We start from the raw sequence: 24373 nt of genomic DNA, 5'->3' as shown, positions 1-24373 counted from the left end.
GAATATCCCAGTTGGGCAATCTCGAATGACGCAAGATGAGCGTCATCATCATCATTGCTGCCAACCCATCTGGTGAGGAGCTGGGAGAGAGCGTGGAAACACTGAGCCGGCGGCTCCATCGTTACAACGCCGCAGGCAAACAAGGGGAATTCTGGGAGAGAGCGTGGAAACACTGAGCCGACTGCTCCATCGTTACAACGCCGCAGGCAAACAAGGGGAATTCTGGGAGAGAGCGTGGAAACACTGAGCCGGCGGCTCCATCGTTACAACGCCGCAGGCAAACAAGGGGAATTCTGGGAGAGAGCGTGGAAACACTGAGCCGGCGACTCCATCGTTACAACGCCACAGGCAAACAAGGGGAATTCTGGGAGAGAGCGTGGAAACACTGAGCCGGCGGCTCCATCGTTACAACGCCGCAGGCAAACAAGGGGAATTCTGTGGCTCCAGTGTGATACGGTGAGGGGCGCACATCGCCGTGAACTCCTTTTTCCCCCACAAAAATCCGAATCAAATTAAGCCTCTACATTAGCGCTGTTCAACAGAAATATCACGTGAGCTATCTTACAGTATTTAAGACAGGAATCTTAAATTTTCTAGTAACCACGTTAAAAAGGTAAAAAGAAATTGTTGAAATTAATCGTATGTTTTATTTATCCCAATGTACCAAAAATATAATTTCATAATGTTATCAATGTAAAAAGTATTGATGTGATATTTTACATTTTTTCATACATCTTTGAAATCTTGTGTAAATTTTGCATTAGCAGTACATCTTCCATTGCTGATTTCTCATTGGAAATAGTCTGTATTTACAGTTTGTAAAATTTCCAGCTGAAAAACTAGATTTGTGAGCCGCAGTTGCTCCAATCATACTTGAAAATCTTCCAACAACCAAATAGAGTGTGTTTTAAAATTTACATTAATTTCAATTAACTAATATTAAAAGTTTTACAGAAGCCACATTTCAAGTGTTGAACAGCCACATGTACTAGTGGCAAGTGTGTTAAACAGCACATATGTAAATCTCGTCACCAGTCCACAGGAACGCACATGGGACCAAGAAGGGAAAGAAGATACCACGTATGTGCAGTCACTCAATTCAGAGTGTGGAAAATGCTACAGGGTAAGGAATCTGGTTAATTGCAATTAAAAAAAGAGAGAGAGATAACCTGTATATAAAATAAGTTTAAGAGACTTGTCCAAGTAAATGTAATGTTTGAAATGTGTTGAATTCTGATTTAAACAAGCCAAACGTGTCTATACATATGTGTACACACATGGGCACATATATACAAACACATGCATATATATACATTTACAATCAATCTGAACACTCTTCAAGTACATACTTTATAGAATTAGTTATTGCTAATTTTTTTAGCCATATCGTGGTTATATTTTAAAAGAGAGAGGGACTATTTTGTAGAAACACAGACTGAAGTATTTACAAATGAAATGATTTCAAGTCTGAGATTTCCATAATAATCCCGGGGAGAGGAAGAGGTTACATGGGATTTTAGATGAGACAAGTTGGCCTGGGTTCATAATTGTTGAAACTGCATGATGGAGGCCGGGCGCACTGGCTCACACCTGTAATCCCAGCACTTTGGGAGGCTGAGGCAGGCGGATCACCTGAGGTCAGGAGTTCGAGACCAGCCTGACCAACATGGAGAAACCCCGTCTCTACTAAAAATACAAAATTAGCCAGGCGTGGTAGTGCATGCCTGTCATCCTGGCTACTTGGGAGGCTGAGGCAGGAGAATCGCTTGAACCCGGGAGGTGGAGGCTGCGATGAGCCAAGATCGCACCATTGCACTCCAGCCTGGGCAACAAGAGCGAAACTCCGTCTCATGATGTGTGAGTACATGGGGGTTTATTTTAAAAACTGACAGCATGTTAGATAGTAAGAAGTTTTGTCAGTGTAGTCAATAATCATAATGGTGTGTGGTTACATTTTTTAAAAGGTGGTGGGTGTGGTGGCACATGCCTGTAGTCCCAGCTACTCAGGAGGCTGAGGTGGGAGGATCACTGGAGCCCAGGAAGTGGAGGTTGCAGTGAACCAATATTGTGCCACTGCACGACAATCTGGGCAACAGAGTGAGATCCTGTCCTCGCTTCCCACAAAAAGGTTACCTATGGCTAACATAAAACAATATGAGGTCTTTGATTTTGCTGAAAACATTCTGGGAGACAATTGTTGGGGCGGTGGTGAAGCAGGAGGAAACACACTAGGGGCATGACTCAGCCAGTGGAAGAGGCACACATCCCTGCTTCCCCACCGGACCCGGCTCCAGCACTCACGGGCTGTCCCTGCCAAGATTTGGGACCTGAGGACCCAGACATCACAGCCAGAGAGAGTTTAGGGGAGAGAGCATAGCTTACGGGCAACCTTACTTCACTTAGATAAACCACCCTGGGGCTGATTCAGAGACGCTGAGACCAGCCCCTCTTGCCGTAGCTGAACGCCTCTCGCCGGGAGTCAAGGCTCAAAGTTTTGTGTTTTCCGGTGTGGTCTGGCGTGGTTTTCCAAAAATCTAAGCTGTCCTTCCTAGACTCTGCTCTGCATACTCTGCTGAGCTTGACAAAGAAATCCTGAGGTTGACAGTTACACACACCAAAGGGGCTAAACAGGAAGGGGAACATCACACTCCGGGGACTGTTGTGGGGTGGGGGGAGGGGGGAGGGATAGCATTAGGAGATATACCTAATGCTAAATGACGAGTTAATGGGTGCAGCATACCAACATGGCACATGTATACATATGTAACTGACCTGCACATTGTGCGCATGTACCCTAAAACTTAAAGTATAATAATAATAATAATAAAGGTTCACATTCATTAATTTCTCAACAAAAGGCAATTCCTGGATTTGTTTACTGGGAATATGTGTGAACGTCATTAAATTGGGGTGGATGAGTGCTGATTACCACCTGAATTGTTTTAGAAACCCTGGCCTGAACCTCAACTTTATCTGCCATCAAATGGAGTTACTTCCACTTGTGTCAGCCCTATTTTAAGAGGATCAATGAAGGTTTATGAAGAAAAAAAGCCTTGTCACCTACTTCCAAATGAACTAAATTAATTAAGTTGCTGGGGCCAAATCTATGACACTTTTTGTATATCGTTACTTTTTATGGACTAGTTGCTCACATGAGTTAGAACAAAAAGATGGGCCTTTTCAGCTGAGCACAATAGATGTTTGTTAACGAACAGGTATATTCATAATTTAACTTTCTTAGTTGCCAGGTCTGAATACTAGAAGTGTATTTCTGGTAAAGACCTGAGCAACTCCCAGTGTGTGGCAGGTGTGTAAAATTTGTGCTAGAATTAGTTGATAATAAATGTGCTATTTGAAGGTTTTACACTTGAGGTTACACTAAATTTTAATATAGAAAAATTAAAAATGACAACTACCAATTCATGGTAAAAATCTCTTTAGACACACAATCTTCTATATCTCTAATGAGAAATGTTTCCTCCCCTCCCATTAGGAAGTCTGTCTTGTCTTTCTTTCTGTTGAGTTCAGGGAGAGTCTCAGAGGTGTCCTCAGAGGTGTGGACAAGGTAGATGTGGGAGCTGGACGGGAGACCTGGCCTGGCCTCAAAGCATCCCCAGCAGGGTGGGCCTGAGCAAAGAGGAAATGGACCCTGTGTACATGTGCAATGTTCAATTTCACCTGTGTCCTAACATTGGCATTTCAGCCAGGGTTCTTTGAAAGGCAGTAAAGCTGAAAGGGCTCTATACTTAGAGACTGTGGGTTTCACGTGTCTTAACTGGGCTGCTACCACTCATGCACAAAAACAAGACGTCTGATCCCCTGGTCCCCATCATCCCGACGGCATGGCCCTGATCAAATGCACCAGGATGGAAGCCCTGCATCAGCTGTAGGGACAGCCCTCGGATGGCTCCCACTGCAGAGAGCGCCTCCTCCTCCAACTGCCCTTGAGAACTGTTCTGGGTCTTCAGAAGTGAAAGGGCTAACCTATGGAACTCATTCGAAAGAGGACACCAAAAGGCTTCTGTGTTTTCAACAAATTCCTCCTGTTACTATTACCCTGCTACCCCCAACGGTGAACACCTGAGCACCACGGTCGGCCAGTGAGGAATGACATTCATGGCAGGCGTTCTGTCCAAAGAACGCTTCGTGCTGGACCATGTGAGATGCATCTCAGAATCGAAAGCAGGTGCTGCATGCTAGAAATGGGCAGAGGAAAGTGGAAAAAGGGGCTGATTTGAAAAACGTGGTTCCAGTTCCTGCCCTCACTGCTTTCTAGCAGGGAAAGTTGCCTGAGGGTGGGTACAGCTGGTGAGCTCATCACTGAGTCCCACGTATCCCATCCCCTTCCTGCTGCAATGGCCCAGCAGAGCAGGCTTGTCCACACTGGGCCGCAGGGACACATGTAAGGAGGTTGTTTCTGGGACTCCTGAAGAAGAAAATCCTCCCTTAAGAGCTATGGAAAAAAATTATCTCTCGTAAATGAGGAATAGTCCAGCACAGAGATCCGGGCAGCCCGGTTGAGACTGCTGGAGTGGGGGCGGTGAGCCTGCTCAGAAGAGGGCCAGTCCTGGGCCAGCAGAGACGAGGGTCTGACCCCGGAGCCAGCAGCACCTGTTTCCTGGGAGTCCCCACTGGGACCTTCCTGCCACACGAGCCCACACAATCTCTTTAACCTTCTGCTCAGCTTGCGGTGGGTTTCTCCTGGTCTCCATGCAAGGGTTTCTCCTGATACATGACCTGAACAACAGCCAAACCCGGATCCATGACGGAGCAAAAGTGGTGACCTTGTGAATTGCAGGCACGGCCTCTTCTCATCATGGCGGTGGTATCTGCCAACACCAGGGCACCTGACAACTGCAGAGCTGCCCTCCTCACGCTTTCATGCATCATCCTGAGTTTGCCTTATTCGTTAGGAACCTGGGATCCTTTCAAATGAGAATGGAAAGTGCAGCAGCCATCCCTGCATGCCAATGTCTGGTACAATCTACTTAACAAACACTAAATAAAACAGGTTTATAATACTCAGTGCCCTTGCTAGGTCGTCTGCTAGAGAGTCGTGAAACAAACACCAAGAGTTAAACTGATCTACACACTCACTGGAAGCCGGAGGCCTGCCTTGCTGGTTTGGGGAAGAAGCTGCTGCATCTCTGTTTACTTCTGGGCCTCATCTCCTAGGCCTGATTAGGAGACTCCTGTGTGGCGTTTACAGCCACCACACACCCTCTTCCTGTTTAGGCTCTGCAGAGATTTGCAACACGTTGCATTGTATATGATTTCCCGGCTGGTAAAATTTTCTGAATGAAGTCAAAGCTTCCCATACATCGAAGTCTTATATAAAAATAATTTTAATATGTAGAGAAGGAGGTGAATTCTTCCAGTTTAGAAAAACTACACTCATGTTCCATTACTCACACACACACCAGAGGAGAAAGACAACTTTAAGAGAAGGGTCTTGGGAGCTGCACTTAGAAGACACGTTAAACTGGGTTAATATCATTTTCTAAGGCCTCATGGTTAAAATTCTACTTGGCATTATAAGTAAAATACAAGTATATCTCACTCGCGTAATAGAAATTGCTACTGTTTCCAGAATTAGGAAGTAGTCCACCTGGGAATAATTTTTTTAAACTTATTTATTTTTTATTATTATACTTTAAGTTCTGGGGCACATGTGCAGAACGTGCAGGTTTGTTACTTAGGTATACTCGTGCCATGGTGGTTTGCTGCACCCATCAACCCCTCATCTACATTAGATATTTCTCCTAATGTTATCCCTCCCCTAGCCCCCAACCACCTGACAGGCCCCGGTGTGTGATATTCCCCTCCCTGTGTTTTCATTGTTCAACTCCCACTTATGAGTGAGAACATGCGGTGTTTGGGATTTGAAGGCACTACGAATGCCACTTGCATAGCTTCTTGGTGGAATTGCCACCTTGTTGGGGCTGTGTACTCAGGAACACTTTTAGGGTTCCTACGGCACCCGGATGGCCAGAAGTCCCCAGCATAATGATCATAACCCAAAGACGGGAGCTGGCTCCCCTGTCCAGCATGAACACAAACTAACACAGCTTCCCATGGGCTCAGGGGCCTCAGGACTAAATGTGGAAACTAAGAAATGATAAAAGTCAATAATAGTTTATATCCAACCCTACACAGGCTTATTTTAGACATAGGACTCTTCCCTTGCTTTCTGTACCTTTTTCTATGACTTGGGTTGGCTAACTGAGCCTGAAATCACCCTGGTGCCCTCAGATTGCTACCAAAACTCCACGGTTTCTCTTATTGTCCACTGGTTATTCATATACTCAGCATTTGAAGGGTTTCACAGAGTTTATAAGACACTCTCTGACACACAATGGTATTTAATCCTCATAAAGCTCTGGGAGGTAAGAGGACATTCATTATTATTCCACTTTTGTAGATGAGGGAAGGCATGATTCTGAAAGGTTAAGGGGTTGCTTTTGCAGCTGGCCAGCTACCGTGGCTAGAAAACTGAAGCCAGAACTTGAAATCAGGATTTTAAGACCCAAATTCTATGTGAGGCTGAGGCAAGCGAATGGCTTGAACCAGGAGGTGGAGGTTGCAGTGAGCAGAGATCACGCCACTGCACTCCAACCTGGGCAACACAGAGAGACTTCGTCTAAAAAAAAAAAAAAAAAAAAAAAAAATTCTAAGCTCTTTGTAGCATTCCAACTCTGGGTAGACACACAGTAGGGCAGAGATGATGTCAACAGGAGGCTCCGGGGAGCCAGGTGTTACTTGATCATAACCAGTTTTATAACACCTGTATTACCTGAGAGGTGACTTTACTTGTCATTGCTCATGTTAGTGACAACTTCAATCATTCATCCATTCATCCTTGCTGATCAAGGTAGCTAGTCACAAGTAATGGTTTCTATTTTAAGAAATCACTTATTTTGGGGGGATTGGGAAGATGTTGGTTAAAGGATACAGAATTTCAGTTAGGAGAAATAAATTTAAGAGGTTTCTTGTACAGCCTCGTGACTACAGTTAATAAATACGTATTGCGTACTTGAAAATTGCTAATAGAGGAGATTTTAAGTGCTCTCATCACAAAAAATGACAAGTATGTGAGGTAATGCGTGTGTTAATTAGCTTGATTTAGCCTTCCCACAATGTACACATAAATGAAATTATCATGTTGTATACCATAAATATAAACTCATTCAGAAATTACTCATCCTGGATGTCTGCCTCACAAAGTGATTTTTCTCCTGATTACCTTTACTCATTTTGGTTTCCTTTGCCCCAGTTATTTTGCTCCCCATCCCCCCGATTTCCGCCAACTCCACCCATCCACCTTCTCCTCACGGTTATTCCAACGGGGACACCCCTTCTTGCTGGTGGTAACTGTGAATGTTTCCCTCCAGGTCTAGCAGGCAGAACCCCACCTCTGGCCCTCTGGCCACACGAGGGAGGGATTTGCATAAACCCCTGGAAACACCTGCTAGCCCAGAAGAGGATCTTCAGCCACACTCATGAGCTCCCAACTCATTTAGTGCTGCATTTCACTTCTGTCCCCATTTTCCCAATAAAGAGATTCTCTCCTAGAAGAATGGGGAAAGTTCCATGTTAACCAATGAGAAATGGTACTAATTTGCCTTTTTCTCAAGCTTAAGAGGCTTACAACGGCGACATCTCCTAAACAAAGCTGCTTCAAGTCACAAAAGCCATGGAAAGCAACTTCCAGTACACACCTATACAGAAATATTTTTTTCTTCTCCTTTACTTGAAAATATTTCAAGGGGAACTAAGCCTAAAAGATTCTGGGCATTGGGTTGCTCAGGATACTAGAAAAAGAATCTTGCTGTTATAAACTGAGTGATCTCTGCGTGACTCAGCATCCTCCTGGCCTCCTGTGGCCAGGCTGGAGGTCTCTCCTAAGCCTAGGTCTAGCCATGGTCCAGCAGATATCACCAATTCATATGCCATTTTCACTCAGGTCAACCAACATCCAATGCAGAGATAAGCACATGGTGAGGTTCTTCTCCTTGGGTGATCCCAAAGCAGAAGAGAAAGGGAAAGGAGAGCTGAAGGTATCTGTTCGGTCAGCCAACAGCCATCACCCAACGTGTGTTCTGGGCTGGAGGGCTTCGGACTGATCTCTCTATATGTCAGCCCTTCAATTGGTTCAATAACTGCGATGAAGAGTAGTTAATTGTTTTCTTCTTCCTATTTTTAATCGGGGTATTTGCACAGGCTTTTCAGTTTGGGTGCTCTGAGAAAGATTTATGTTTTCAGATTTCCTGTCTTCTAAATGTAATATATTGGCTACTATACAATCTGAAGATTCTGATAAGGATGGGGATGATAAATAGTAACGATCACAGAACTCAGTGAGCTCGAGCATATCAGAGTTTACCAGCTGTTTTCTTTGCCCTCTCTCTTTTACTCTTCATAACGCTCTAGGAGGATCTAGCATTTGTTCCATTCCACATTCCAGGACAACATCCAAACTAAACATGGCATTTTCTGAGAATCTTGCATTTCTCATCCCATGGACCAAATAAGGATGCTGACATTTTAAAATATGTTTAGCCCCAAACTGATTTAGTTTCAGGATAAATGAAAATGTGGAGTGCAGGGTTTCCAAAAAATTGGAAGCTTTGCAGCTACAGGCAAAGGGCGACAAACCCAGTAGAAAGCGGCGTCTTGCAGCAGAATTACTCTTTCCACATACACCTGACGGATGGGGCTTTGGGTTACTTGGTTGTTTCTGGCCAGGCAGAATGGCTGAACAGACCCAGTGAGTCCTGTGTCCACAGGGGCTTGGGTGAGGCTGCCCAGGGCTGGACTTGCTGCCTGAACCAGAGCTGTCAACCAGGCTCCCTCTGCCCCTTCAACACATCCTACAAATGCACGGGCAAGAGAGCCTTCTCCGTGGGTACCCCACCCCATGCATGCTCTGTAAATTCACACTCAGGTTAGAGTTTACATGATTATCTCTCTGTTCAAGACCACTTGGAAGAAAAAGAAGCCAATTTCCAATAGCCCAAAGGCTGTCATAAATTTCATGATTCAAACATGCATTTTTTATTTTAATTGAAATACTTTTATGGACTTCAAACTTAAGAAATTTGGAGTTAAGTTTGATGGGGTGGCATTGAACTTAACTCCAAATTTCTTAAGTTTAAAGTCCATAAAAGTATTTCAATTAAAATAAAAAATGCATGTTTGAATCTTGAATTTTATGACAGCCTTCGGGCCATTGGAAATATCAAGCTACCAATGACTTTCTTCACAGAATTGGAAAAAACTACTTTAAAGTTCATATGGAACCAAAAAAGAGCCCGCATTGCCACGACAATCCTAAGCAAAAAGAACAAAGCTGGAGGCATCACGCTACCTGACTTCAAACTATACTACAAGGCTACAGTAACCAAAACAGCATGGTACTGGTACCAAAACAGAGATATAGATCAATGGAACAGAACACAGCCCTCAGAAATAATACCACACATCTACAACCATCTGATCTTTGACAAACCTGACAAAAACAAGAAATGGGGAAAGGATTCCCTATTTAATAAATGGTGCTGGGAAAACTGGCTAGCCATATGTAGAAAGCTGAAACTGGATCCCTTCCTTACACCTTATAGAAAAATTAATTCAAGATGGATTAAAGACTTAAATGTTAGACCTAAAACCATAAAAACCCTAGAAGAAAACCTTGGAAATACCATTCAGGCCATAGGCATGGGCAAGGACTTCATGTCTAAAACACCAAAATCAATGGCAACAAAAGCCAAAATTGACAAATGGGATCTAATTAAACTAAAGAGCTTGTGCACAGAAAAGAAACTACCATCAGAGTGAACAGGCAACATACAGAATGGGAGAAAATTTTTGCAATCTACCCATCTGACAAAGGGCTAATATCCAGAATCTACAAAGAACTTAAACAAATTCACAAGAAAAAAATCAAACAACCCCATCAAAAAGTGGGTGAAGGAAATGAAGAGACACTTCTCAAAAGAAGACATTTATGCAGCCAACAGACACATGAAAAAATGCTCATCATCACTGGCCATCAGAGAAAGGCAAATCAAAACCACAATGAGATACCGTCTCACACCAGTTAGAATGGCAATCATTAAAAAGTCAGGAAACAACAGGTGCTGGAGAGGATGTGGAGAAATGGGAACATTTTTTACACTGTTGCTGGGACTGTAAACTAGTTCAACCATTGTGGAAGACAGTGTGGCGATTCCTCAAAGATCTAGAACTAGAAATACCATTTGACCCAGCCATCCCATTACTGGGTATATATCCAAAGGATTATAAATCATGCCACTTTAAAGACACATGCACACGTATGTTTATTGTGGCACTAGTCACAATAGCAAAGACTTGGAACCAACCCAAATGTCCATCAATGACAGACTGGATTAAGAAAATGTGGCACATATACACCATGGAATACTATGCAGCCATAAAAAAGGATGAGTTAATGTCCTTTGTAGGGACATGGATGAAGCTGGAAACCATCATTCTCAGCAAACTGTCACAAGGACAGAAAACCAAACACCGCGTGTTCTCACTCATAGGTGGGAATTGAACAATGAGAACACCTGGACACAGGAAGGGGAACATCACACACCGGGGCCTGTCATGTGTTGAGAGGAGTGGGGAGGGATAGCATTAGGAGATATACCTAATGTAAATGATGAGTTAATGGGTGCAGCACACCAACATGGCACATGTATACATATGTAACAAACCTGCACGTTGTGCACATGTACCCTAGTCCTTAAAGTATAATAATAATAATAATAATAATAATAATAATAAAGAAATTGGGAGTTAAGTAAAACCACCTTGTTTCCAAAAGAGTTGAGGATAACCTTACAAATTTAGAATTTATACATGAATGGATTCCCCCTTAAATTATGGAACATGAGACCATTTTAAAATTATTTTGTCAATGTATTTCAGTTATATAAAACAGTTGTTACATCAGTACCAGTTGTTTCTTTCTTTTTTGCCAGAAATAAGCGTATTTTTACATGGAACGCATCTATCTTCTAAGTGCAGTTGATTGTCAATATTTGTGAATGTATGGTTTATAGTACACAGTCCTTTATAGGTATATATGTATATATATAACACATAGACACAAACTTGTCTCTTATATATAGAATCTGCCTTCTCGCTGTGGTGATTTCTTTTGATACAGACTCTGAAGTAAGGGTCCAGAATATGAAATTAAGAGCAGCTTGTGCAGTTGGGAAGCCCCTGAATTTAGAAGCCAAATGCCTGGATTCAAGTACTGAGGTTTTTCCTTTATTACCAGATTTTCCTCCGAGAAGTCACTTGACACCTCTTGTGACGGTGAATATTGAGTGTCAACTTGATTGGACCGAAGGATGCAAAGTATTGTTCCTGGGTGTGTCTGTGAGAGTGTTGCCAAAGGAGATTAACATTTGAGTTGGTGAACTGGGAAAGGCAGACCCACCCTCAATCTGGGTGGGCACCATCTAATCAGCTGCCAGCACGGCTAGGATAAAGCAGGCAGAGGAACATGGAAGGACTGGACAGGCTGAGTCTTCTGGCCTCCATCTTTCTCCCAAGCTAGATGCTTCCTGGCCTCGAACATCAGACTCCAAGTTCTTCAGCTTTTGGACTCTTGGACCTACAACAGTGCTTTGCCAGGGGTTCTCGGGCCTTCGGCCACAGACTGAAGCCTGCACTGTTAGCTTCCCTACTTTTGAGGTTTTGAGATTCAGGCAGGCTTCCTTGCTCCTCAGCTTGCAGAAGGCCTATTGTGGGACTTCATCTGGGGATTGTGTGAGTCAATACTCCTTAATAAATTCCCTTTCATATATAAACTATCCTATCAGTCCTGTCCCTCTAGAGAACTTTGACCAATACACTTCCACTGAAGCACACCTTCAACACGGGGAAGACAGCCCCGCCTCCAGCGCCCACTGCCCTGGTGGCTCAGCCAGAGTGGCACCACCAGTGGGCAGCTGAGTGGGCTGCAGGGGAGAGCCCAGAGGTGGGCAGAGCAAGTGCACCCATGGCTGCCTGGGACCAAGTGATGATTAATGGTCATGCCTTTGATATCATGGTGTCATGGAATTTTTTGGAGAAAGACATACCTTTGATATCATGGTGTCATGGAATTTTTTGGAGAAAGACATACCTTCGATATCATGGTGTCATGGAGTTTTTTGGATTTGAAAACGTTTTCTTATAAATGTCATCTAAAGGCTGTTTCTGTCATAATCTAACCCAGGAAATAAATGTATCAAGTATTTTAGGATTAAGTAAAGGTCCCGAGAACATTAAATAACTACACTGTCATAATTGTCGGTTGCTTGACTCTGGATAAAGCCAAAGAATATCCAATGGATACAATGCAAGAAGGAAAGATGACCATTTGCCTGGATCCACCAAGTAGGTGCTCAGGGGTCTGTGAAACGTGGGTGTGGGGAGCAGGGAGTCTGACCTCAAGTCCAGCCTGTGTTTCAGGATCTACTGTGCAGGAACCATGCAGGGAGGGTGGAAAGAGAGTGGGCAGAGGGGGTGGGGAGGGGCTGATACTGGGCTCCAGGGGCCCTGAGGTGGGAGATCAAGGCAGAGGCAGACGGCAGAGTGGCCCTTGTGGCAGGGGGGTTGCAGCGCCCAGGCTGCCTAGGGCTGGATTTGCTGCCTGAACCAGAGCTGTCAACCAGGTTCCCTCTGCCCCTTCAACACATCCTACAAACGCACAGGCAAGAGCGCCTTCTCCATGGGTACCCCACCCCATGCATGCTCTGTAAGTTCACACTCAGGTTAGAGTTTACATGATTCTGTCTCTGTTCAAGACCACTTGGAAGAAAAGGAAGCCAATTTCCAATGGCCTCAATTTCCAATTTCCCTTGAGGCCATGGGAAGAGTTTATAGCTATTCCTGGAGGTGGCTGTAAAGTTCCGAAGGATCTTAGATGGGGACTGGGTGCTGGAGGGGAGCAGGAGATCCTGGAGACTGCAGATGCCCAGGTATCCTGTGGCACCTGCTCAGGCACCCACCACAGAGCCTGAAGTAGGGGGACAGTCCAGGGCCAAAAACCTGGGATGGGTCCTGATGTGGGCACAGAGGGGACGGAGGGCCCACAGGGGTCCAGATTTGAGCATGGAGAGGATGGGGTCCTTGTGCGTTCAGGCTGCTGTCACTAAAACCACAGACTGGGTAATTTATGGGCAGTCGGCATACCCTCCTCACAGCTCTGAGGCTGAGATGTCTAAAATCAAGTTAGATTTGGTGTCTGGTCAGGGCTTCGAAGGGAACATCTTCTCACTGTGTCCTCACATGGAGGAAAGTGAAAGGCCGGATGACACAAGAACCCGGCCAGTTCCTCCAGCCTGTTCTACAGCACAAATCCCACCCCTCCAGGCAACGTCCTTATGGCCTAATCAACGTCTAAGGGCTCTTCTACAAAGGGCTGCTTTGAAGATTACATTTAGGGCCGCTTTGAAGATTATATTTCAGCTTGAATTTCAGAGAGACAACCATTCAAACCACAGCAGTGGAAGACCCACGATGCATCAGGAGCAAGCACAGAGAGGGTAGGGACCCACAGCAGACCCAGGTATGTGATTGCAGAGTCCAGGAGACTCCATGGGTGTGGCACATGGGTCACCCCAAGGGGAGGCACCTGTCCTTGGATGTGTTGAGGCTCGCCAGCTGCAGAGTTGAATATGAGTTGGACAGAGCTGGGATAGATTGCCAGTGTATCAGTATGTTTTCATGCCACTAAGAAAGACATACCTGAGACCCGGCAATTTACAAAAGAAAGAGGTTTAATGGATTTATAATTCCGCCTGGCCGGGGAGACCTCATGGTGGAAGGTGAAAGGCATGTCTCCCATGGCAGCAGACAAGTGAAGAGAAGAGAGCTCGTGCAGGGAAACTCCCCTTGTTAAAACCATCAGATCTCATGAGACTCATTCATTATCACGAGAACAGCACAGGAAAGACCCACCCCCTAATTCAACCCCCTCCCACCAGGTTCCTCCCATGACAGGTGGGAACTGTGGGAGTTACAATTTGAGATGAGATTTGGGTGGGCACACAGCCAAACCATATCAGTGAGGCAACCAGAGGATTCAACAGAGTTTAAGGAGCCTGACGGTTTCACAGAGTCTGACTATTCTGCGAGAGTGGCCAGGAAGCATGCAAGGTTCGTGAAGCACCACGCTGTGGGCCCAGTCCCCCATGCTGCCCCACTGACCAGCAGCTCCAGCAAGCTCCTTCCACCTGTGGCTTCAGCCCAGGTCCACCTCGCAGCCCAGGGCTGCAGCCTCTTCCCAGAATTATCTTCCTTTTTCACCAGCTCCTCCTCGCTGGCATCGGGTCTGAATTCTTCTCATCCATGGTCAGATGGCAGGGCTACAGTCTTATAAATGATTGAATGACTCATGGGGAAACACAAGTTTCCAAGGAAAAATGTTTTAAAAAGAAAAAATACGAGTGAGTAATGAGGGAGAGGTAGCCCTACTAGATCTACAGGAATTACCATTCTGCGATATTGGCAGAAGAATAAAGAGCTTAATCATCGGAAAAGGTTCATTTTCCCAGAAACAAATGCTAATAGAGAAAAACTTAGTGAGTAATAATAAAAGGACAATTAATTCATAAATGATGTTGAAAAGTTTGTAGATTCGGTTAGGGGGGAATAAATTAACATCCTTAATTCATACCATATACAAAAATAAACTGAAGAAGAATTGAATAGAAAATATAGACAGCTGAAACATTAAACATAACAATTTTTTTGGAAAGTGGAACATTTAATGGATGTGAGGAAGAAGAAAAGACTTTCTAAGCAGATAATTAATGGAAAAAATCATGAAACAAAACACAGACATTTGGTTACTATTCAGGATCAGCAACATTATCACCAAAGCACTGGCCTTCTCCTGGTTACAACTTTCCTTAGTGCTGGTCCTGGCCTCTCCTGCAATCAACAGCCACTGAGCTCGACCCCAGGAGTAGCCAAGAGAAAGCCTTGGGCATCCTGAAATTTCATACATTGGGATAAAGTAAAAAGCCTAAGTCAAAAAACCGTTACTGTCAAATAACTAAAAGGTATTATATATAAGAAACTGGGAAACTACGTGCCACAAAGATTATTGGCAAACCGTTTCCAACGGAAAGACAGCCCAGTGCTTAAACACAGAAAAAGAGAAATGAATAAAAAATTCCTCAACCTCACCAGTAAGGAAAAGAAACTCAAATTCTTACAACATTGAGATATCATTTTTTTTCTTTTTGCCTAATAAAGGGTGCAACCCTTTTTTCTTTCTTTCTGTGTATATGTGTGTGTGTGTGGTTTTTGTTTGTGTGTTTAATAAAACTCCCCATTGCTGCTAGAATTTTTGGTAGATGAACAATCTCATTCACTCCTGGTAAAGTCTAAGAATTTCCAAAAAGTGATGTTCTGATTTGTAACAATAGATCTGAAATTATCCATGCCCCTTCATCGGGTACCTCCATTTCTAGGAATATATCCTAATAAATAATATGACTACCTATGAAGATTTATGGGCAATAATGTTTGTTCTAGCTACACGGAACTGTTAATATCAGAAATAGTCAACACCAAGAGAATGATTAAATAGTTTTGGCATATTGTTAAGATAAAATATTATGTAGTCACTAAAAATTAAAGTTCTGAATTATTTTTAATTATGTGGAAGGCTAGGTGAAAAAAAGGCAAGCTGTAACACTGTGTGGGCAGCCTGTTCACCCCCATGTAGATATAATTGCATATTGACTTTTCAAACACAGGGAACAGCTACTCACATTCCCACAGCAACAAGGGCTGGGGGTACTTCCCACCCCCAGATAACTGAACAGTTGTTACGGCTAAGTTTACCTAACACATGTATTTTTGTTTCCTCTATTATATTTTATCCGTATTTTCCAACTTTTCTCAAAGGCCATTTATCATTTACACCAAGAAGTCAATCCATAGGGTTTTCTAAAGAGGTATCTGTGATGAAGTGACTCAGGCCTATCCACAGCCCTCCTCTTCCTCCGTCTTATTTCTGTCCTTCTCTAAAGGGTGCCAGGGGACCCTCTAGCTTGGGCATCTTGTTTTGTGGATGTGGGAGGTGTCTGTGGAGAAGACCCTCAGAGACGAGGGCCCTGTGTGTGGGGGGGGGGAGAGTGGGGGGACTGTTTAAATGACAGTACAGGACCATGTATGGCCTAGAAGCATTTTCCCAAATTCTTCAACTGCATAAAGTTTTTTGAAGACTTAAGAACATGCAGGCACACACACACTGTTAAGGAGTAAGTTGTGTCCTCAGTTTTCAGGTGTTGAAGTCTGCACCTCCTGGGAAGGTGAGAACTGTGGTGATGGGGTCTTTCCAGAGTTAACTGAGTTAAAACAGGGTCACTAGCATGCGGTCTCGTCCAATCTGACTGGTGTCTTTGTAAGAAGAGGAGATTGGGACACAGAGGGCGATGGTGTGAGGACGCTGGGAGAAGATGGCGTCTACCAGACAAGAAGAGAGACCTCAAGAGGAACCAACACCTTGGTCAGGACATCCAGCCCCAGGGAGTGTGAGAACCTGCGTTCCCACTGTTGAAGCCGCCTGGTCCACGGTGCTTGGTTGCCGCAGCCTTGGGAGATGCGTGCGCCAGGCTTCAAAGGCAGCTCGTCCCTCAGCACCTCTATAAGACAGGGTCTAATGTCAACTGCTAAGGGGGTTTCCAGTTGCATCAACTCCATCCCTTCCTCCTTGGCCGTCACTGTGAATACACAGCCCCGAGCCTCTGGTCTAACCCTTGACACGAAGCGTGTGGCCTTCCTGTGAACGTCCCTGTGGTGAAAAGTGTGTTATCTCGACATGACCTGTATTTCCCACATCCAGAGCCGAAGGAATGGGCATTAAAGTTCCAGCTCTCATGTCCTCTCTCTCTATGGTCCATTCCAGATTCCACACCAAGGAATGTGGGAAACAGAGGCTAGGTTAGTGTAACTCGGCCTCCAGGGGCTGACGTGCCCTGGGTCAGCAACCGACCCTCACAACGATGCTCTGGACAGTGCTGAGGTTCTGCAGGTGCTCCGGCTTGATTTTCAGAGTGCTGTGTCAGGGGGAGACAGCAGAAAACACACTGTTTTCCTTAAAATCTCAAAGGACCGGTGGCCCCAGACACTCTGAGGCCACCAGGAGGCTTCATGCACGTCTCCAGGAGTGTGACATGTTTTCACGCCACATCTCCGTGCTCCAGCGGATTCATGAAGTTGGGAGCCCACTGCCGCCGCCTCTGGGGCTGCCTGGGGAGATGGGGCTGAAGAAAGTGACCTGCACCTGGCCTGTGCCTGCTTGGAGGTTTCTAAGTGTAGACGAAGTGTCAGAGGAGTCCATGTGGGCTGAGCTCTGGTCTCCCAGGCACCAGCATCTCATTTCACTTACAGCACAATTCCAGGAAGCGCACGGGCACCACGAGGCCCGTTCCTCCTGCTGAGATCTCCCCTTGTATCAGCAAGTGTGACTCATGGCTTCCAGCTCTGACACAAAGCCTCTAATGAATGTCAGCTAACAAGAGGCAGAGTCATGGCTTTCTTTAAGTACATTCCAGAAAGTTCTGGCAAGTTTGAGAAAATTGTGATGCCACTAAGTCGTTGGCTCTGACTGAGGCAGAGAACAAGCCAGTGAAGAGAGGCAGGGGTCGCGAGGCTGCGTGGCACCCGGGCCACACACTGGTTCCCGGAGGCAGCTGTCCTGCACGGTAACAAATCATTGGCTGCTTTCCACTCGGAAGGTCCACCAGGCAAACCTGGGGCCCTGATCTGACCTCCTCACTGGCTGAGATCACAGTGCCTGAATTCCCGTTCTGCAAAACCCGCGGTCCACAGCTGACGCTGGGAGAGAGGCTCCAGGATCTTGGGAATGGGGAGACGTTTTATGTAATCGGAGAGCAGAAATCTTCCTCCTGTGTTGGCATTAACTGATAATGCCTGGAGGGTTTTGTAATTCGAGTATGATTTGGTTGTTAAAAAGAAAACATCCATTTTATTATGTGTGTCGCCCAAATTCAAATCTCTGTCTTCTTTTCTAAAGAGAAAATATGCTAAGAAATGATGCCATTTCTCTTACAATACAGTGTTGTTTAGTCAGGAGCCACTTCTGTGAAGATCCAATGATGTAATCGACAAATATTTACTTAAGGACTAAATGAACATACATGGAAAATACCATATCTTTGATGTATAATAATAAAAGTGAAAAACAATGTCTTTGCTCTGGCGTTATTGGATAATGATGACAACAACATTGTTACACTTTGCAGTTGCAGGCAATGTCTGCCCACTTCACAGGGTTTGTTTTTGCCTCTGGAGTGAGATCATGGGATTGAGATGCAGACAGCTCTGAAGTCGGGTTAGAGCAGCTTAGGAACAGGATGAAACTTCGGATAGGCCTCAAAACAGGGTCCCCATGCAATGAATGATGCATCGCATGAGACACACAGACACACAGACAGCAGCAACAGACAGGCTGGACCCCTAACAAACAGCAGACACACAAAACCAACGCCACCCGTGCCTGTGCAGAGGCTGCTGCTGCTGCTGCTGCTGCTGCTGCCGCTGCCGCCCTTTAGGGTTTGTGGTCCCTGGTTCTGTCATCTGCCCTGCCACACCCCAGCTGAGTGGTTGGGGAAACTGGCAGCCTCACCTGTGCCTCAGTTTCCTCATCTGTCATGGGGTGGGAACCATCCTACCTCTCAGGGGTATTTATGAGCCAACCATATACGTAAAGGGCTAAATGGTGGCTGGCATTTAGGAAGGCCTCAATTAGCTATAGAGGGAATGTATAGAAACAGAATTTAAGGCGCCCTGAGGTCAAATGGTGAAGGATGGGAACTGTGATGGGAGGCCACCTGCCCTAGTGTGGAGCATGTGGAAATAGGTAATTCAGTCAATGGCAGGGGCAGGTGTCTGCTGTTAATGGAAACCAAATAAGCATCTGGTCCGTTTTGTGCCCAGCACGGTGCCAGGCACTGGGAGGATACCAGAGCTTTGGAACGACGCTTCCTTTACAACATTCCAAGGCTGCAGTCAGGAGGACCAGATCTCTTTTAAATGATGTCATGCAAATACAGTAGAAATGCAGGAAAGGGCTTCCTGCAGAGGTCAAATTTTAATGAGGTATTAAAATATAGATAAAATATTGTGAAGAAAAGTAATTTGAATAGGCATAAGATCAGAAATTAAAATAATAGACCTAGACAGCACAGGGAATTAAATTATGGAAATGCCTAAGAGGCGTCAATCCCAAAATTGAGGCTCAAGTTAAATAATTTGGTCTTAGAAAAACATAAAGTTCAAAATATTGTACTGAACTTACACAAAAGCAGAATTTTTCATAGTATCTTAATTTCTTTTTTCGAACTCTATTTTGTCCCTAAATAGATAACTGACACAAATGTGCTGCTTCTCTTTTTGACTAAGAGTGGACTATTTTTAAGCCAAGATAATTCAGTTTCGAACTTTCAAAGTGTAAATTTGAAATTATCTTGGTAGTAACTCCAAAAAGCACATTAAATTATACACCGGCAACTACAGGCAGATTAAGGGTAGGCATTTCAGACTCGAAATACTGCTCTTGTTTTTTGTTGTTATGGCTTCATTGTTAGAGGACTATACAGGTTTTATATTTTATTTTCTTTATGGAAATGTTTTTGGTTCAAAGGAGTTTTGTGTTTTCAACAGAAGTCATTTCATTTATTCTTACAGCTATCTCTGGAGGGTCTTGAAGAAAGAAGAAATTCTGTATTATCCAAACAGATGGTTATGAGGATCTACTTTCAACCTTCCACGTTATGTGCTGTGAATCAAGTCTTCACCCTACCATTTATCCATTGTCTCCAAGAGCTTTTGATATATAAGGAAATAGGGAAGCCCTACATATGGAAAAGTGTAAGGATTGTAGTGGTGAGATGTGTGTTCCAGACTCTCTGGATTCAAATCCCAGCTCTGCTACTCATAAGTAAGTGACTTAATTGCATTCACTTTCTCATTGGTAACATCGGGACAATAATAGGTCCTTACTGCCAGGGCTGCTATGAGGATTATAAGCAACACGCAAAAGGCATTTGGAACTAGACCCTGCTTGTGTCAAGAAGGCTATAAATACAAGGGATTTGGGTGCAGGGAAGTTAGGAGAGAACAGGGAAGGCTCATCAAGAGAGAACAGGGCAAGACTCACTGATGTGTTATTTTCATTCTGCAAAAAATTTTAACAAGTGATTACACAGCAGGAGCTACATTAAAGGCCCAGAATTTTAAAAGAATTAAAAAAAAATAGATGAAGTCCTAAAAACTTCCTTGTGTATTTGAATAAAATGATATAAATAGTTCATTACAAGGTAAGGTACAATGTAATTAATCCAGTATCTTCAAAGCACTCTTGCAGCAAGGAGAAGGAATCCACGTTCAATCCACATAAAAGTAAACGTATGTTCCTACAGAGAAGTGAATGTTTGATCATGTTCTGTAGTCCAAATTCAGTATCAGAACATCCACATTAAAAAAAGCTACAAAATAGGCCTCAAGGGGTGGCCCCCCGGGCAGCGGTGGGTTTCTGCAGCAGGAATAAGATGAACAGGCTCCTGGCAATGGAAGGGAACATGGCCTGGCAGGGTTTTGTTCAGTCAGGTGAGGTTTCTAGGACAGCACATGGGCAGGTGTGTGGAAGGCCCTGGGAAGGGCACAGGAGCCCCCATGGCCCCACATTTGGTGTCCTAGGTCCCATCAACCCACAGACCACCTGAAGTGCCACAGTCTTTCAGTAATTAAGCACAGTATTCCCAGGCCTGTTTTCTGTAGGATTTCAGCTCTGCCCTGCCTTGGTATAAGCTCTGACGTCAGTGTGAGTGGGGGGCAGTGCCAACCGTGGGGACGGAGCCTGAGACCTGGTAGAGCATCCCCTGCCCAGGCCACTGAGAAGGTGCTGTTGGATGAGAAGGAAAGTTGACGAGAAAACTAGCCCATTTCAATTCCCAAGTGCAAAATTAGAAATAAACTCTCCTGAGACCAAATACGGGGCAGCCCATGGGGACATTTGGAGGGCTCAGGGCTTCTACAGACAGAGGCCACCCTGGGGCCTCTGCTTGGGGCCTGTGCAGGCTGCTGAGCAGCACAGGCCACTCTAAGGGCTGCATGGAGCTGAACGCATCAAGTGTTCTGCAGGGCCTCGTCCGAGTGATTTGCACTGTTCCCGGGCACTCCAGCTCAGAGCTAAGTCCCGCTTCAGAGTGCTTACCTGCAGCCATTAAATAATTATCAGTGTGCAAGCCTTTAGAGTTAGGCTGTCGTGCTTTTATATTCTAAACATGCTTTCTGATTTTTTTTTTTTGCATCAAAGCAGTTGTAGGAAATATTAATATTTATACCACCCATGGGACACTGGGGTATGGCTGCTTCTAGCAGGAGGTCATCAGCCAGCCTCCCAGGAGGTTCAGCTCCCAGGCTCCGTCCAGCTGCCCAGTGGCTGAGGCTCAGCATCTCCACTGCCTGTAACCTACTCACGGCACACTGCACCCACGGCACACAGCACCCGGGCACCGCTCACGGCACACAGCACCCGGGCACCGCTCACGGCACACAGCACCCGGGCACCGCTCACGGCACACAGCACCTGGGCACGGCGGCTGGGAGGCTCTGACCTCTGCAGCAGACACAGAGCTCCACTTCTTATTCTCTGTTAATTGATGCTGCCCTGTTTCATTTTAAGCATTGTTACCAGGTTCTTAAGACTATAAAAAATAAAAATTAAATAGCCCCAAACTAAACCTCACTTTATCAACATAAAAAGAGATGTGTGTGTCCGGAGGAAACGGGATCTTTTCTCTCCACCTTTCCCATTTTTGAGTCCTCAGTGATGTGAAAAAAAGCCGGTGTCTGTTTAGAATACGATAACTAGAAGCTCCGGAGTGGAGCCAGGGGTTAATGAAATTCCGGGAAGCCAAGGAGCCCGTGCTCAGAACGGGCAAGTGCCATTTCTGTCTTGTTGATATTAGAGAAATGGGTCGTGGGTGAACAATGGATCGCAATACCCATAAAGAAGAATCCACGGGAGCTGCCGCGACTCTGCGGTGAGCGCTTTGCCTGTGGGACTCTTGAGGCTGGTCAGCTTTTCAGATGCACGAGGCCTGGTGGTCCAGACAGGAATGATGATGACATCACTTTCTTCTCACCGTGTTGTCATGCGACAGGTCACAGCGGCCACTGTTGCCCCAACTACGGGCTGTTTACATTTCGGGGCAATTCAGTAAGCTAAATACTGTTAAGGTTCAAGTCCTTGTCCCTCTGAGAATCCCAAACCTCTCCGGAACCTTCAACAATTAAGATTCCTACCACAGTCTGCTGCAAAGGTCATATTTCATTTCTAATATCTTAGAAATAACACTTTTCCCAGGGCGGGTCAATTTATGATTTTAGGAGTTCTACTCCACTTTATTAAAGAAGAGGTGGTTACTTTTTAAAGCTTGAGATCTTTTTTTTTCTTGGAGTACAAATTTAGGAGCTTATTTTTCTTTATTTGTGAAAATTTTTTTGACTGTACAATGCAAATAAAACTTGGTAAAAAGTGAAATATAAATCCAAGTAAATGAGAGTTTTAGGCATCTTAATTACTCATTCTGTGAGTAGTTTGACTCATTAAATTTATGGGACACCCAGCAGAGGCCAGGCCAATGACAGGTAATAAGATGATGGGGAGAATAAAATGGGTTAGGGTTATGGTTAGCGTTATGGTTAGGAGAGCTCACAGATTCATCAGGAGTGCACAGCCCAAAAAATTAGATTGTTTTTCAGTAAATTGTCTGGTTAGAGTACTACTGCGATACATTAGTCAAGATTGTTACCATCATACAGACTTAACCTTTTCTTTCGTTTTCTAAAATGTATGTCCATGTGTGAAGCTCTGGGTGAAGCATAACGGAGGAAGGTGCAGAAGGGTGGAGCATGGACTCCATGAAGAGGATCAGGGAGGGCGGGTCGGGGACTCCATGAAGAGGATCAGGGAGGGAGGGAGGGGGGCACCTGCACATGTGCACTCACGCGTGGGGCAGAGACCAGCACGTGGACAACCACGAGGCATTCCCAGAAGCAAAGAGGACATGAAGCTCTCATTTTCAACTCTGTAGTTAATGTATCTTCAAACTAAAACAAGAAAAAATATGCATTTTGCAACTTTAATTCATAAGGCTAGAGATTAAGGTCCCAAAACATCCTATCACAGTCAGAATGACTCTTGGGATAGGTAACTATGACTCAGATGTTTACTTTTGTCTAAACATATGCAAAAGGAAGTCAGGTTCCACAGAGTAGAAAGCACTTCCAACCTGACAGTGTCCAGGTGTGGAGAAAGCGCCCGTGGACATATTCTAAGAGCTCCTTAGGCATGACCTTCAGTGCTCTCCCCTTCCCTCCAATCACAGACATATGCCTTTGAGGAATTCCAGGTCCTCCTGTCTTGAGCATGAAACGACCATTGATGGCCCTTCCCTGCCACCAGCCCATGGCAGGCACTGGCCACAGCGCTGGGAGAACTTCTCGTGTCCCCCCAATGCCTGAGCCTTATTGGATCCAAAGCTGTTGTTTTTCAGTCCCTTTGATTTAACCACCTGGGAACAGGGCTCTTGTCTCTGCCTCCTTCAGTTATGGAGACTGTTTATAGTGCCTGAAGGCTTTCCTCTCTGAACCTGACTTCCAGAATGAGAGAAGACAACAAGACACTGAGGAGGCAGAAACCTGTCCAGGTCATCCAAGAAGCCCAAATCCCTTGTAAATGCATTCCTCGCAGCAATGTCCCCAAGAAGGCCAGCATGAAGAAGACAGGACACAAATGAAATCACAGCGTGCAGCCTGCTCCCGGCGACAGGAGCCATGCATGAGTCTCTTGCCGAAATGTGGGTGATGAGTCAGTTGAGGAAGCTCAGCTGGGCAGCCCATCCCCTTCGCACACAGTGGCAGCTATGCCAGCCACAGAGCCCTGGGGAGGACGGCGAATGATTACTGTGCATGACCTGAAAAGGATCAGAGACGTAAGGCAGGCACCATCCTGGCCAGGGTGGGGACGGGCAGGTGGGGAATCAACTGCTGCGTCTCACAGTGCCTACACTGCGGTTGCCCTGGGATCCAGTCAAATCTCAACAAAACAAGGAGACAATATATACAGAAGGGTATTAGTATTATAGTATAGTATATGGTGTAGTATACTGTAATAGTAGAGTATATAGTATAGTATAATAGTATAGTATACCACACTATAATATATATAGTATATATATTAGCATATAGTATTATAAATATAATTCAAAAGATGTGCATCCATTCATTCCAGCAGTAATTC

At 44.9% G+C, this 24373-nt stretch overlaps 1 long non-coding RNA gene across 1 annotated transcript; it reads left to right on the top strand.

Moving 5' to 3' along the window:
* LOC134731084 (uncharacterized) lies at positions 1-22964 on the top strand. Its single transcript, XR_010113152.1, has 3 exons — positions 1-456; positions 1036-1123; positions 19753-22964. It is a non-coding gene; the product is annotated as an uncharacterized LOC134731084 (long non-coding RNA).
* The last annotated feature ends 1409 nt before the right edge of the window (positions 22965-24373 follow it).

Source organism: Pan paniscus, chromosome 8 (assembly GCF_029289425.2).
Source record: "Pan paniscus chromosome 8, NHGRI_mPanPan1-v2.0_pri, whole genome shotgun sequence".
NCBI classification, from domain to species: Eukaryota; Metazoa; Chordata; class Mammalia; order Primates; family Hominidae; genus Pan; species Pan paniscus.
This window is presented reverse-complemented; position numbering and strand designations above follow the sequence as displayed.